Source organism: Panicum virgatum, chromosome 9K (genome assembly GCF_016808335.1).
Source record: "Panicum virgatum strain AP13 chromosome 9K, P.virgatum_v5, whole genome shotgun sequence".
In the NCBI taxonomy this organism is placed as follows: Eukaryota; Viridiplantae; Streptophyta; class Magnoliopsida; order Poales; family Poaceae; genus Panicum; species Panicum virgatum.
Window position 1 is genome coordinate 62790702 of NC_053144.1, and position 12975 is coordinate 62803676.

The 12975-nt window shown below is 44.0% G+C and overlaps 1 long non-coding RNA gene across 2 annotated transcripts; it reads left to right on the forward strand.

Moving 5' to 3' along the window:
• Nucleotides 1-7112: 7112 nt before the first annotated feature.
• Nucleotides 7113-10289, forward strand: LOC120646828. 2 transcript variants are annotated; one of them, XR_005664622.1, is made up of 3 exons: nucleotides 7116-7276; nucleotides 7374-7595; nucleotides 9714-10288. It is a non-coding gene; the product is annotated as an uncharacterized LOC120646828 (long non-coding RNA). The 2 variants fall into 2 exon arrangements; XR_005664621.1 differs by having other exon boundaries at nucleotides 7113-7276; nucleotides 7374-10289.
• The last annotated feature ends 2686 nt before the right edge of the window (nucleotides 10290-12975 follow it).

Genomic DNA, 12975 nt, shown 5'->3' on the forward strand with positions numbered 1-12975 from the left:
GAAACCACCTGGCACACATTAAGGTATAGACCAACCTGCCATACAGATTAGAAGAGAAATGCACCTTATACACGGAATGAGCCCTTTTCACAAAGGTTCTCTTCTCACAGTCAGACTTTAGTTTGTTTCACCATCCTAATTCACGGGATCTCCGATCACATAGGACAGGTTTCCACTATAAAATGACTCATGTGGGTCTCAAGCCCAATTCCATAGATGCATTGTCTATCACATTTCGTGAAAGACCCTTTGTAAACTGATCTGCCAGATTTTTAGCCGTCTGAACATAGTCCAGGGCTATAACTCCGGAGTTTCTCAATTTTCTGACAGATTTCAACCGCCTTTTCACATGTCTAGATGACTTCATGTTATCCTTTGAACTATTCACCTTGACAATTACCGTTTGATTGTCACAGTTCATTAGGATTGCCGGTAACGGTTTTTCAACTATCGGCAAGTCCATAAGGAGCTCACGAAGCCACTCAGCCTCAACAGTGGCGGTATCTAATGCTGTGAGTTCTGCTTCCATAGTTGACCTCGTTAAGATGGTCTGCTTGCAAGACTTCCAGGAAACAGCTCCACCACCAAGTGTAAACACATATCCACTTGTGGCCTTTATCTCATCAGCATCAGAAATCCAATTTGAATCACTATACCCTTCTAGTACCCTTGGGTACCCGGTGTAGTGAATTCCATAGTTCATTGTCCCCTTCAGATAGCGCATTACTCTTTCAAGACCCTTCCAATGATCATCTCCCGGGTTTGAAACAAACCGGCTCAGTTTGCTTACAGCAAACGAGATGTCAGGTCTTGTAGCGCTCGCTAAATACATTAATGAATCAATGATCTGAGAATATCTCAGCTGATCTCGCATTATCCTTTTGTTCTTTCTAAGAATTAAACTGGCATCATATGGTGTTGAGACAGGTTTATAGTCACTATAACCAAAGCGACTTAACACCTTCTCCACATAGTGAGACTGTGTAAGAATCACCCCACCATTGATCTCTTTTACCAGCTTTATATTAAGGATAACATCAGCTTCTCCCAGATCCTTCATCTCAAAATTTTGAGATAAAAACTCTTTGACTTCCTTAATCACATTAAGGCTAGTGCCAAAGATCATTATGTCATCCACATACAAGCACAAAATCACTCCTTCAGCCCCACCATAGTGATAGTACACACATCTGTCAGCTTCGTTCACAACAAAGCCGGCAGAGGTCAAAGTTCTATCAAACTTTTCATGCCACTGCTTAGGCGCTTGCTTGAGACCATATAAAGATTTTAACAACTTACAAACCATTCCTTCTTGACCCTTTGATACAAACCCATCCGGCGGATCCATATAGATCTCCTCTTCTAACTCTCCATTGAGGAAAGCCGTCTTAACGTCCATCTGATGAACGAGAAGACCATAAGAGGCTGCCAAGGAAAGTAACACTCGAATTGTGGTCAATCGGGCAACTGGTGAATAAGTGTCAAAGAAATCTTCTCCTTCTTTTTGTGTATAACCCTTGGCCACAAGCCTAGCCTTGTACTTTTCAATAGTACCATCTGGCCTAAGCTTTTTCTTGAACACCCACTTGCATCCAACCGGTTTACATCCATAAGGACGTTCAACGACCTCCCAGGTTCCATTAGACATAATAGAATCCATCTCACTCCTTACTGCTTCCTTCCAATAGTCAGCATCAGGAGATGAATATGCCTCTTCAATGGTTCTGGGTGTATCATCTATGAGGTATACAATGAAATCATCACCAAAAGACTTTACAGTCCTTTGTCTCTTGCTCTTTCTCGGAGCATCATTGTTATCCTCCTCAGGATTTTCTACAAGTGTATGTTCATTGTGTTCTATCGGCTCAGCAGAGCCATCATCCTTGATGAACTCTTGCCTATATGAACTTGTTTCATCTCTCATGGGAAAAATGTTTTCAAAAAATGTAGCATCTCTGGACTCCATTATAGTACCAACATGCATGTCAGGTACTCCAGATTTCACTATTAAAAATCTATATCCAACGCTGTGAATAGCATAACCTAGAAAGATACAATCCACAGTTTTAGGTCCAAGCTTACGTTTCTTGGTTATTGGCACACTCACTTTTGCCAAACAACCCCATGTACGTAAGTATGACAGTGTTGGCCTTTTCTTCTCCCATTCCTCGAAAGGAGTTATCTCTTTATTCTTTGTAGGAACACGGTTTAGGACATGACATGCAGTCAATATAGCCTCACCCCACCATTCCTTGGAACGTCCCGCTGTATCTAACATGGCGTTAACCAAATCCGTTAGAGTGCGGTTCTTTCTTTTGGCAACCCCATTTGACTGAGGTGAATAGGGAGGCGTCCTCTCATGAATAATACCATGTTCCTCGCAGAATAAAGTAAATAAATTTGAGAAATACTCGCCACCACGATCTGACCTAACTCTTTTGATCTTTCTCTCAAGTTGGTTTTCTACTTCAGCTTTATAGATTTTAAAGTAGTGTAAAGCTTCATCTTTTGACTTCAACAAATAGATGTAACAAAATCTAGTACTATCATCAATCAAAGTCATGAAATATTTTTACCACCTTTTGTCAACACTCCATTCATTTCGCACAAATCGGAATGAATTAATTCTAAGGGTGCCAAGCTCCTTGCCTCCGCGGTCTTATGAGGCTTACGAGTTTGTTTTGATTCAACACATACATGACACTTAGAATTTTTGACAAAAGTGAACTTTGGAATTAAGCTCAAATTAGCTAAGCGCATCATACAACCAAAATTAACGTGACAAAGCCTCGAATGCCAAACATTTGTTTCATCAACGTTAATAACATTGTATGCAATTTTATTACAAACATCTGACAAAGAAAGACGGAACAAACCTCCGCTTTCATAACCTTTTCCAACAAAAGTACCAAACTTAGACAAGATACATTTATTGGACTCAAAGACTAATTTGAAACCATCTCTACACAGTAGAGAGCCGCTGACTAAATTCTTCTTGATGGTGGGGACATGCTGCACGTTCTTCAGCTGCACGGTCTTCCCCGAAGTAAACTTTAGATTTACCGTACCAACACCAAGAACACACGCATGTGATCCGTTCCCCATCAGCAAGGAGGAAGTCCCGCCGGTCTGGTAAGAAGAGAACAAAGAAGCATCAGCACAAACATGAATATTAGCACCAGTGTCAACCCACCACTCGGGTGAACCAAAGACTGAAAGAACAGTAGGTAATAAATTACCGTACCCCGAAGTTCCTCCAGGCTCGCTAATAACCATGTTGGCGGAGTCGTTGCCTTTGCGGTTCGGACACTTTGCAGCAAAGTGATCCGTACTAGCACACACATAGCAAGCTCTCGTCTTCTTCTTCTTCTTAAAAGTGGTTGTCTTCTTAGTCTTTGGTTGGTTCTGCGGTGGCTTTTTCTTGTTCTTATGGGAGTTGTTCTTCTGAACAAGATTGGCACTTGAAGCACCAACAACTCCTTTCCCATGTATGTCCTTTGCTCTCGCCTTCTCCTCAACATCAAGAGTCCCTATGAGTCCATCTATTGTGAACTCCTGTCTCTTATGTTTTAGAGAAGTAGCAAAGTCCCTCCAAGAAGGTGGCAGCTTAGAGATTATACCTCCAGCCACAAACTTATTGGGTAACACACATGGGGACTCTTTGCTGCAATTTTTGAGATCTTTTGCCAGAGTATGTATTTTATGAGCCTGTTCCACTACAGAACGGTCTTCGACCATCCTGTACTCAAGGAACTGCTCCATGATATACAACTCACTCCCGGCGTCAGATACTCCATATTGAGCCTCAAGAGCATCCCACAAAGCTTTGCCAGTTGGCAGCCGGATATAAGAATCCACCAGGTTATCACCGAGAACACTAATGATCAAGCCTCGAAAGAGGATATCAGCCTCATCGAACGCACTCCCTTCCTCTGGAGAGAATTGTTCAGGCTTACCCTCTTTCACATGGATCACTCTCGATAGTGTTAACCACAGTATAAGCCGCTCTTGCCAACGTTTGTAATTTGAACCATCAAAAGGTGATGGTTTGATTGATGCAGCAAAGCTAGATACCGAAAGCCTATTAACATAATCAGGTTTTTGGAATGTTAGAAATCTAGGCAATTTTCGGTATATTTTAATTCCAAAATTAAATGTATAAACTAGCAATATTTCTATGACTTTAAGGAGTAAAATAAAACATGTGAACATGTTTATACTTATCACACATATAAGCATAAACAATATAAATAACCAAAATTTCAGGGAGTACCCTAAAGCGGGGCCGTTGCCGGAGGCATTGGCTGCGCTGTTACCAACTGGAGTAGACATCTACTCGGTTGGCCTCAGTCGAAGTAGTCGAACTAAATCGGTGCAGGAAGAAGTTCGCAGTGCAGTCCCACGAACGGTCACCAAGATGTAGTCGACGTAGTCGTTCGGCCACCAGAATGTAGTCGACGTAGTCGTTCGGCTCGTCCACCAGGAAGTAGTCGTACAATCGGGCAAAGCCTTAGTATTTTTGAGCAGTCACGCTAAAGCGTTACCCAAAAACCTGATTGCCCGCCTATCCCGTGCAGGATCTCAAGGCGAGCAAGGTTTCAGAGGCCTGCTCACGCTAATTCTGTGCGCGCAGAAATTAGCGTTGGGGAACTCAGTTGTTGCAACTGGAGAGGGAGAAGAGAGGAGCCGAGTTGCCTCAGTGCTCTGGTAGTCGACGTAGTCGTTCGGCTCGTCCACCAGGAAGTAGTCGTACAATCGGGCAAAGCCTTAGTATTTTTGAGCAGTCACGCTAAAGCGTTACCCAAAAACCTGATTGCCCGCCTATCCCGTGCAGGATCTCAAGGCGAGCAAGGTTTCAGAGGCCTGCTCACGCTAATTCTGTGCGCGCAGAAATTAGCGTTGGGGAACTCAATTGTTGCAACTGGAGAGGGAGAAGAGAGGAGCCGAGTTGCCTCAGTGCTCTGGTAGTCGACGTAGTCGTTCGGCTCGTCCACCAGGAAGTAGTCGTACAATCGGGCAAAGCCTTAGTATTTTTGAGCAGTCACGCTAAAGCGTTACCCAAAAACCTGATTGCCCGCCTATCCCGTGCAGGATCTCAAGGCGAGCAAGGTTTCAGAGGCCTGCTCACGCTAATTCTGTGCGCGCAGAAATTAGCGTTGGGGAACTCAGTTGTTGCAACTGGAGAGGGAGAAGAGAGGAGCCGAGTTGCCTCAGTGCTCTGGTGCAGGATGGATGAGGGGAATGACACTCCTTATATAGTGACTCAGGTGCTCAGGATCGTTGAACCTGGACACCATCAGAGTCATTTAGGTGATGCGGTTATGGCCATTAATTACAGATTTAATTGCACATTTAATCGCACGATTAATTGCTGTCAACGGCAAAATAGCCATCGCACCGCACCGCACCGCACCGCCCGGCCACGGCCACGGCTCGGCGAGGCGAGCGAGCGCGCGCGCGTGTGGTTCACCGTCCTCCTCTTACCGGCTTCACAAGTGGTGTACAAGAAGTCCACCTTTTAAGTCGGTTGAGATCCTCCTCAATTCCCGGTACGGAATTAAACATTGATTCCCTAGCATTAATAGTGTGCTTTAAATTCTTTTAATACTTTAGAATAAATGGGCCAAGCCCATTACTCCAACATATCTTCCAGGTGTGCTTCTGTATTTCCATACGAGGAATCATACCGAGCTGTGGAATCTGGGAAACACATGGGATGGAGTTGAGTCTTGGGGTCAGGAACCAGATGCGGCAGGTAGGTGGGAATGGACTATCGTCTATCGAGCAGCCAGAGTTTGACGATGTGTTGCCGCGAGTGCCGCCGGGCCAATCCTCACGAGAAGAATGTCACCGCTCCAAGAATCGGGCGCCGGTGCAACCACCCAAGCCAAGAGTGGATGGAGAACCGGTAATCGGGTTCATTCCACACCACAATTCGGGCAACGTTCAACTAACTGCTTACACCTGAGGCACCGAATCTAAGGCCGCGTTTGGTTAGTTTTTTTTTTTTTGAGAAAAAACGCGTTTGGTTAGGTGTACTCCTGTAGCTCAGCGTGGCTTGTTGGGAATTTGGGAGACAGGAAGACTTTCAGTTTCAACAGGTTTGGACTCTGGAGTTTGGACCAACGGGTTGGGCTGCTTACGGACTTTCCTGTTGACCCGCTTAAGGCTCTTTGGGCCGGAATGGCAGGTCGAATCGCCAATATTCAGTTTCTGCCTAATCGGACCCATCCTTTTGACTGGTTTCCTCGGGCCCATTGGGCCAATCAGGCCTCCATCCAACGGCACCTGCCAACCACCCGCCGCCGCCGCCGTGCGAAATTCTCACGTGCGAACGCCGAGAACCAACGCGGCCGATCCAATCCCAAGCTCCAGGCCCCCGAGCCGCGATGCTCGTCACCCGCCGGCGACGACTCCACACGCCGCAGCTCCGGACACGTGCCGAGACGGCAGTCGTCTCCGTTGTGCCCCTTTTTTCACGCGCCGGTGGATTCGCCGCCGCACCGCCCACGCGGGGCTGTCCGGGCGCTTTTCCACTTCGGCGGCAGACAACCGGCCATTCCTTCTCTCTGCCTGGCGCGATCAGCCGCGGCAGACGGCGGCCCCGACAGTAGAACGACGCACGCCATGACTTCATCACCAATTCACCATTGTAACCGCGGAAGTGCGGAACGGCCTAAGAGGCCATGAACCTAGCGGACGAGTACGTGCGTGGCGTCTGGCGTGGCCGCGCCGGAGCTCGAATAGGACTTGGCCTCTTCCAGCCGGCCGGCCGGCCACGAGCTGGCAAAACTTTCCGTCTGGGCGTCTGGCCGCGCCTATACGCAAGCACCGCCACGTCTGCGCGGCACGGCACAACGGCGACACGGCGAGGCTAGCTGCTGGCCTGTAGCCGGCCTGGCGCCGTCGCGTCTCGCAATGAAGAGAGCCCCAACACCCAACCGTAACCGTGGACGAAGCGGAACGCGCAACAGCGACTCGCTGGACGAGCCGTTGGAAGGATCATTCGTCGTTGACCTGGGGAAAAATTCCGCCAGCCGCGACGGCGACGCGATGCGATGGAAACGGAATGGAACCGATCGCCACGACGTGCTTGTCAGGCGCGGCCGCCCTTTCTGTCCACCGGTTGGCAAGATTTCCCACTCGCCAGAAGGGAAGGCTTCAGACCCCACAGAACGCAAATCATTTGTCCTGTGCTCACTTGAGTGCGAGAAGCCTACTATCGGAAAACACCGTTGGTCTGTACTTTCTTCACTTTGGTGTGCGAGAAGAGAGGGTTAGTACTATTCCGGAAAGCTCTTTTCCAAAAAAAAAAACAGATTTGCTCCATGTCAGTCGGTTGATATTTTGTTTATCCATCAATCGATGTTCAGGTCCGTCAGTTCGGAGATTGGCGTCTCTGGTTGATTCACGTGTAATAGTGAAATCGGGTCCGCATCTGTTTGTTTGGTGCACCAGTTGTGTGGTGATGTGGTATATCGGTTGCCCCTTTCCCTTCCCATTCACTTTCTCTTTTCGTCTTCCTCCCACGAGATGGAGAACCAGGAAGCTCCCCCGTGGCGCAGCAGCACCAGAGGTGCAGGGCGTAGGGGCAGGTCCTCTCTCTCTCTCTCCATCGCTGTTCTTCTGAGGTTCTGTTTAGTTTTGTGTGGATTCATGTAGTTAATTTGATTCGTCATTCGATCTATGGATGGAGGGGATAAGTGGAGTCAATTTATACATAGTTTTGCTGTGGATTTGTGATGTGGGACTTGATCTGGTTCGTGCTTGAGAGGGAGATTAGAGGCCATTAGGGTTAGGTTTTTGCTGTGGAATCACAACTTGTTTGTTCGTGGATTATTGTTGTGCTGATACTTGTGTCTCTATGCGAATTAGAAGTAAGAATCTTACAGATAGGAAGATTTTTGAGGTGGTTCTTTGCGTATAGCCAGAAATGAGCATTCCTCTTTTTGTTGTGTGCTAGCAGCATGTCTGATAAAGTGTGCAGATAGAGGCAGAGACGCGAGAGCTCAGGTTAATATCCATTTCCTACTAATCCTTTTCTATACGTAAATAGATATAGATGCCAAAATTTGTTCTCTGGCCGGCAACCTTGATCATTGCCAGCAATATTATCTCCACTTTAAGATGATGCCCATTCATTTCTGTCATTAACTTTTTTTTATTTGCAATTTAGTTCGATTTGGGCTCAGTTTTTAATATTTGTATAACTTGACTAGATTTTTTTAGAGACATATAAGGTATCTGGGTTTTTTATTGTGTTCCATTTGTAGTGAGTACTTGTGTATCCTTTAATTTTTGCATAAGAGCTCCAATTTGTTTTGGAATCTTGTCGTATACCTTTCTTTTGTGTAAAGTGCCTTGTGCAGTGTAAGATGCATAGGTGACATTAAGACTAATTTGTCCTTGAATCTTTTCTTTTATATTATAATGTTGAAACTTGAAAGATTCACTTGATTTATGTTTGAAGTGTGTTCCATATCAAGGAGGACAGGTTGAAGGATAGCAGCTAATATGATAATTTTCATGTTATACTTTGATTCAATGCCTATTGAATTTTTCTGTGAGAGGATCATCTGTCCATGTTTGCCTCTCCTTTTCTCCCAGATTTAACCTACCATTGCATAACCTCTCTGATCCTCCTGTTTGTGCCTCTTTAGTGTAGATTCGTTACTTGTAGTTTGCATCACTACCACTTGTGTGTTCCAATTATAGCTCTTTTCATAATTGCAAATAGATGATGGTCCAATTTTCAGGACCAATTGGGGCCAATGGTTTATAAGGACGATATTAGCTACTCCATCCGTTCCAAATTATAAGACATTTCAACAATCTTGGAGAGTCAAAAAATTTTATATTTAAGCAAATTTATATAATAGAATAATGACATTTATTATATAAACTAAGTACCATTAGATTCTTTATTAGTTATATTTTCATAGTACAACAATTTGATATCATAAATTTTTATATTTCTCTTTATAATCTTGGTCAAACTTGAGATTGTTTTGACTCTCCAAAATTCTTGGGATGTCTTATAATTTGAAATGGAGGGAGTATGTTCCATAGTAGTCTTAGGCTCTAGCAAACAAAGTATTTTTCACATAACTAATTTTCATGTAAGAATCAGTATCATACCTATGGAATATTTGAGTTTGTGATAATGTCATTTTCTTCTTGATGAGATTGGTTACAACATCCTAATGAATACTTGGTTTTGGACTTTTGGTTATCAATTAAGAAGAGTATATTTTTAGTGGTCAAATACTGTTGTTCGCTAGTCTTTTCGTTGACGATAATTTGTGCATAAGACAAACTATAAGCAGGTTTTATATTTTTCATGTCTATAATTTCTAAAGAAAATGGATGCACCCCTTTATCATTACGTGTACTGTATGTGCCCCCTTTGCCTTGTTCTTTTAGACTTCTACTTTCATGTTTCTTTTGGTGCAGGGGGCTAAGGCTCTACCGAGTGCACAAATTCTGGTATTCTTGTCATGTAATTGTGTTAGCTAAAAGTTCAGTGAACCATGTTCATAGTAGGAACTCATTGCAATTGTGCTAGCTGTATCATTGTCACCCAACAGCTATATTATGGTTTCATTGTGATGCATTGCATTTTAGGCACTTTACTAAATTGCTTTAGTGCTGACTGCAAATAGAATTGTTCAACTACTCCTTATTCTGATCATGTGTCCTCTCTTACATCTTAGGTCCTTATCAACAAGTTACACCTCGAATCAAGCATGATGCTAGTTTTCCCGCTCTGAGCTTTTGCTTTCTCTTGTAAGCATATTTGTGTATTGATTTGTTGGAGCTACCCAGCATAGCTGATGCCTTTGCTTCCGGTAGCTTTGCAATGATTTTAGATTATTTTACCATATACAAGAATATAGCTATAGATAGGTTTCAGTCTGCTGCAGAATAACATAATTGCGCCAATCCTAGCATAGATTGCAAAATTTTGTGGAGCTCATGAAACTCAATCTCTCCAGCAACAATGTTGTAGGTGTAATGCCTTCCACGGTGGCCCACCTTCGAAGCCTCCCGTACTTGTGAGTGAATAGTGAAGAATTGGACAACTTGTACATCATTGCGTCTTTGATAGCTATTGTAAATAAATTGTACATGCATGTTTTTCTTGTAAGAATGGAAGCCCAAAAATTTTACATTTTGTTCCATTTCTTGTGTTCCTAAAAGATTCAAATGTAACATTTTTTGTTATTTTTTGAAAATTTACTTGTAACTTTTCTTTTTGTGTTCCAAAAAAATTATATGTACCTTTTTATTTGATGTGTTCCATTTTTATTTGACGTGTTCCAAAAAAGTTACATGTAATTTTTGCGTTTCAAAAAGTTACATGTAACTTTTTTATTTGTTGTGTTCCAAAAAAATTATATACAATTTTTCTTTTTGTTATGTTCCAAAAAAAGTTACATGTAACTTTTTTAAAATTTGAGCGACAAAAACATAAAGAAAAAGGTTAATGGGCTGAGTGGTAACAACACCAAATTATGCCAGCATCGCCGCGTTTGGGCTCTTAGGCTGTTTCCAGCATCACACCATTGCGGATGCGAAAATCACATGGGATGCACATCCTGGCCCACCACCTGCAACTCGGAAAGAATCCGAGCGTTCGAGCAGCGTGTGCATCTAGGCAAGATTGTATCCGGGGAGGAGAGATAAGCACGCAGATATGGGGTACGCGACGGATTGGTTCTTATTTTGCGCATCCGCGTCGGAGATCTGCTGGAACATGCTACAGTTGACTCCGGATACGCTTTTTCCGCATGCGGGATGGGATACGAGGTCTGCTGGAAACAGCGTTAATGGGGTGCTATAGAAAATTGTGGGCCCCATAACAACCAAGGTCCGAGGTAGATGAACAAATTATGGGCACTAGACATAACTGTTGGCTAAAGATCTAATGGCCTAACAAGTGATTGATGGTTAACTAAATTTCAATCGACTGACGTAGAGACAGATCCAAAAAAAAAACCTATTCCGGAAAGCCAAAGGACAGCATTTGCTCTGAAATCACTTGCGCGCAGGAGCAGGATTCTTTTCAGAGTCTCCTGTGAATTGTGAGAGTCATATCTGTGGCCTCAGATTTAAAACGCACATCGAAATCTGGGTAATCAATGAGCCGAAGGGAACTAAACGGCGATCAGTTGATAAATATAAGAGTAGGTTTATGTGTGCAGTGCGCAGGTCCAAGTCATTTTCGGTTTCAGCCAAGTTTCTTTTCTTGTCAATACGCAGTTAAGTACAGCTGCTTCTAGGCGTGATCGTGTCTCTCAACTGTCATCGCCTTTGAATAATGATGACGACGACGAGGATCTCTTTGAATGAGCTAAGGCTTAATTGTCAGCTAATTGTCAACTAACTACTCCCCTATGTATTTTGGTCATAAAACGACATTTTGGAAATTATTAGCTTCTTTCAGCCTAAATTAGCTTTCTCTTAGAGCATCTCCAAGAGTTCCCCATCCCAGGTTGCCATTCTTATTTTTTGGCAAAAACAGAAAAAACCTTCTCCAACAGTTCCCCATCCCAGATTGCTATTTATGCCAAGTTCGGAAAAAGAGCCTCCGCACGCGTATATATGCGTGCTCGTATCCGCGGCGCATCCGTCCGTATCAGAAAAGATGGAAGGGCGTAAAAATAATTTTGTTTCTGTCTCAGAGTTCCTGATGTAAGTTTTTATGAGATGGAAGAGCATAAATATAATTTTGTTTCTCTCTTAGGTTCTTGATGTAAGTTATATCTGGGTTTGGCTAGTGAATTATGCCAAACTATTGGAAATGAGCTCTTTTTTTACTTGGCATATTTTTTAAAAAATTGACAAAACACAAGATTTGCCAAGTAAAATTTGGTAAACTCTTGGAGATGCTCAGTTAGTTAGGGCTTCCTCCTAACCACTGGGCTCTGGCCCTGGCTTTGGCTTGAGTACAGGCTGACAGTGCTGATCAATTTCCTAGCGTGGGCTGGCTTATTCGTTAATGGGCCGGCCGCTGGCCTCCAAATCTGTCACGACGGCTTGGTTTACTCACGCGATAGAGAGAAGTTGCACCCGTAGGGAGGACGTGCGTTCGGCGAGGTTCGTATTTTCGTATATAAAAAAATGCAAATGTGGCGGAAATTAAGGTCTTGTCTATCCTCGGCCGGTCCGGATCGGCTCACCTGCACACGATGATTAGGAAACGGTTGGTCGAACGGTTCGGTCTAACCGCGCGCGCGCGCGGCAAATAACAACAACGGCTGGGGTATCATCTATTCTATCTAGCCGATGACGTGCGATGTTGGAAAGGGACACCACACCAGTACACCACCACCGTGCGACGACACCGAGCGGCCGGGGAGCAGAGAGAGATATAGGTAGATTTTTGTTTTAATTTCGATCAGTTTTTATATTTTGTATAAACTGATCCACATGGAGTTGAGCCGTACGTGTAGATTATTCCGTCCGTTCCGGTTACCTGCTACCGGAAGCTAGCAATGGCCGATCGAAAGGCATCGTTTTCCTAATTTCCTTGCACGTACGGACGTGGTACTAAGAATAAGTCTAGTTTATCACTACTTGTTTGCATTGTGATGCGGAGGTCCTGAAATTAAAATACAGGTAGAAATTATTCAACACATTGTACCACCCTTGACGTAGAACTACGTGCTCACTCCTCGTACACGAACATGCATATATGTGTTTAGTCGGATCGGATGACGTCGAGACACCGAGACTAGAGCTATCTAGAGCTCCGTTTTTGAACTAATTTAACCGGATAATACGCCCTAGCTAGCCTCCCTGTTAATAATTTCTTGTCAATAACTGAAAGAGAGATCAGCTGATGAACTGTGCGGTTGAGCGCGCGCGCGCGGTGAGCTGCAGGTGATCAGTTTCAGTTTTTATATATCCTAGTTAGCGGTACGTAAAATCTCGCATGCATGTCAAGCCTCCACACATGCCTCGCCTACCCCA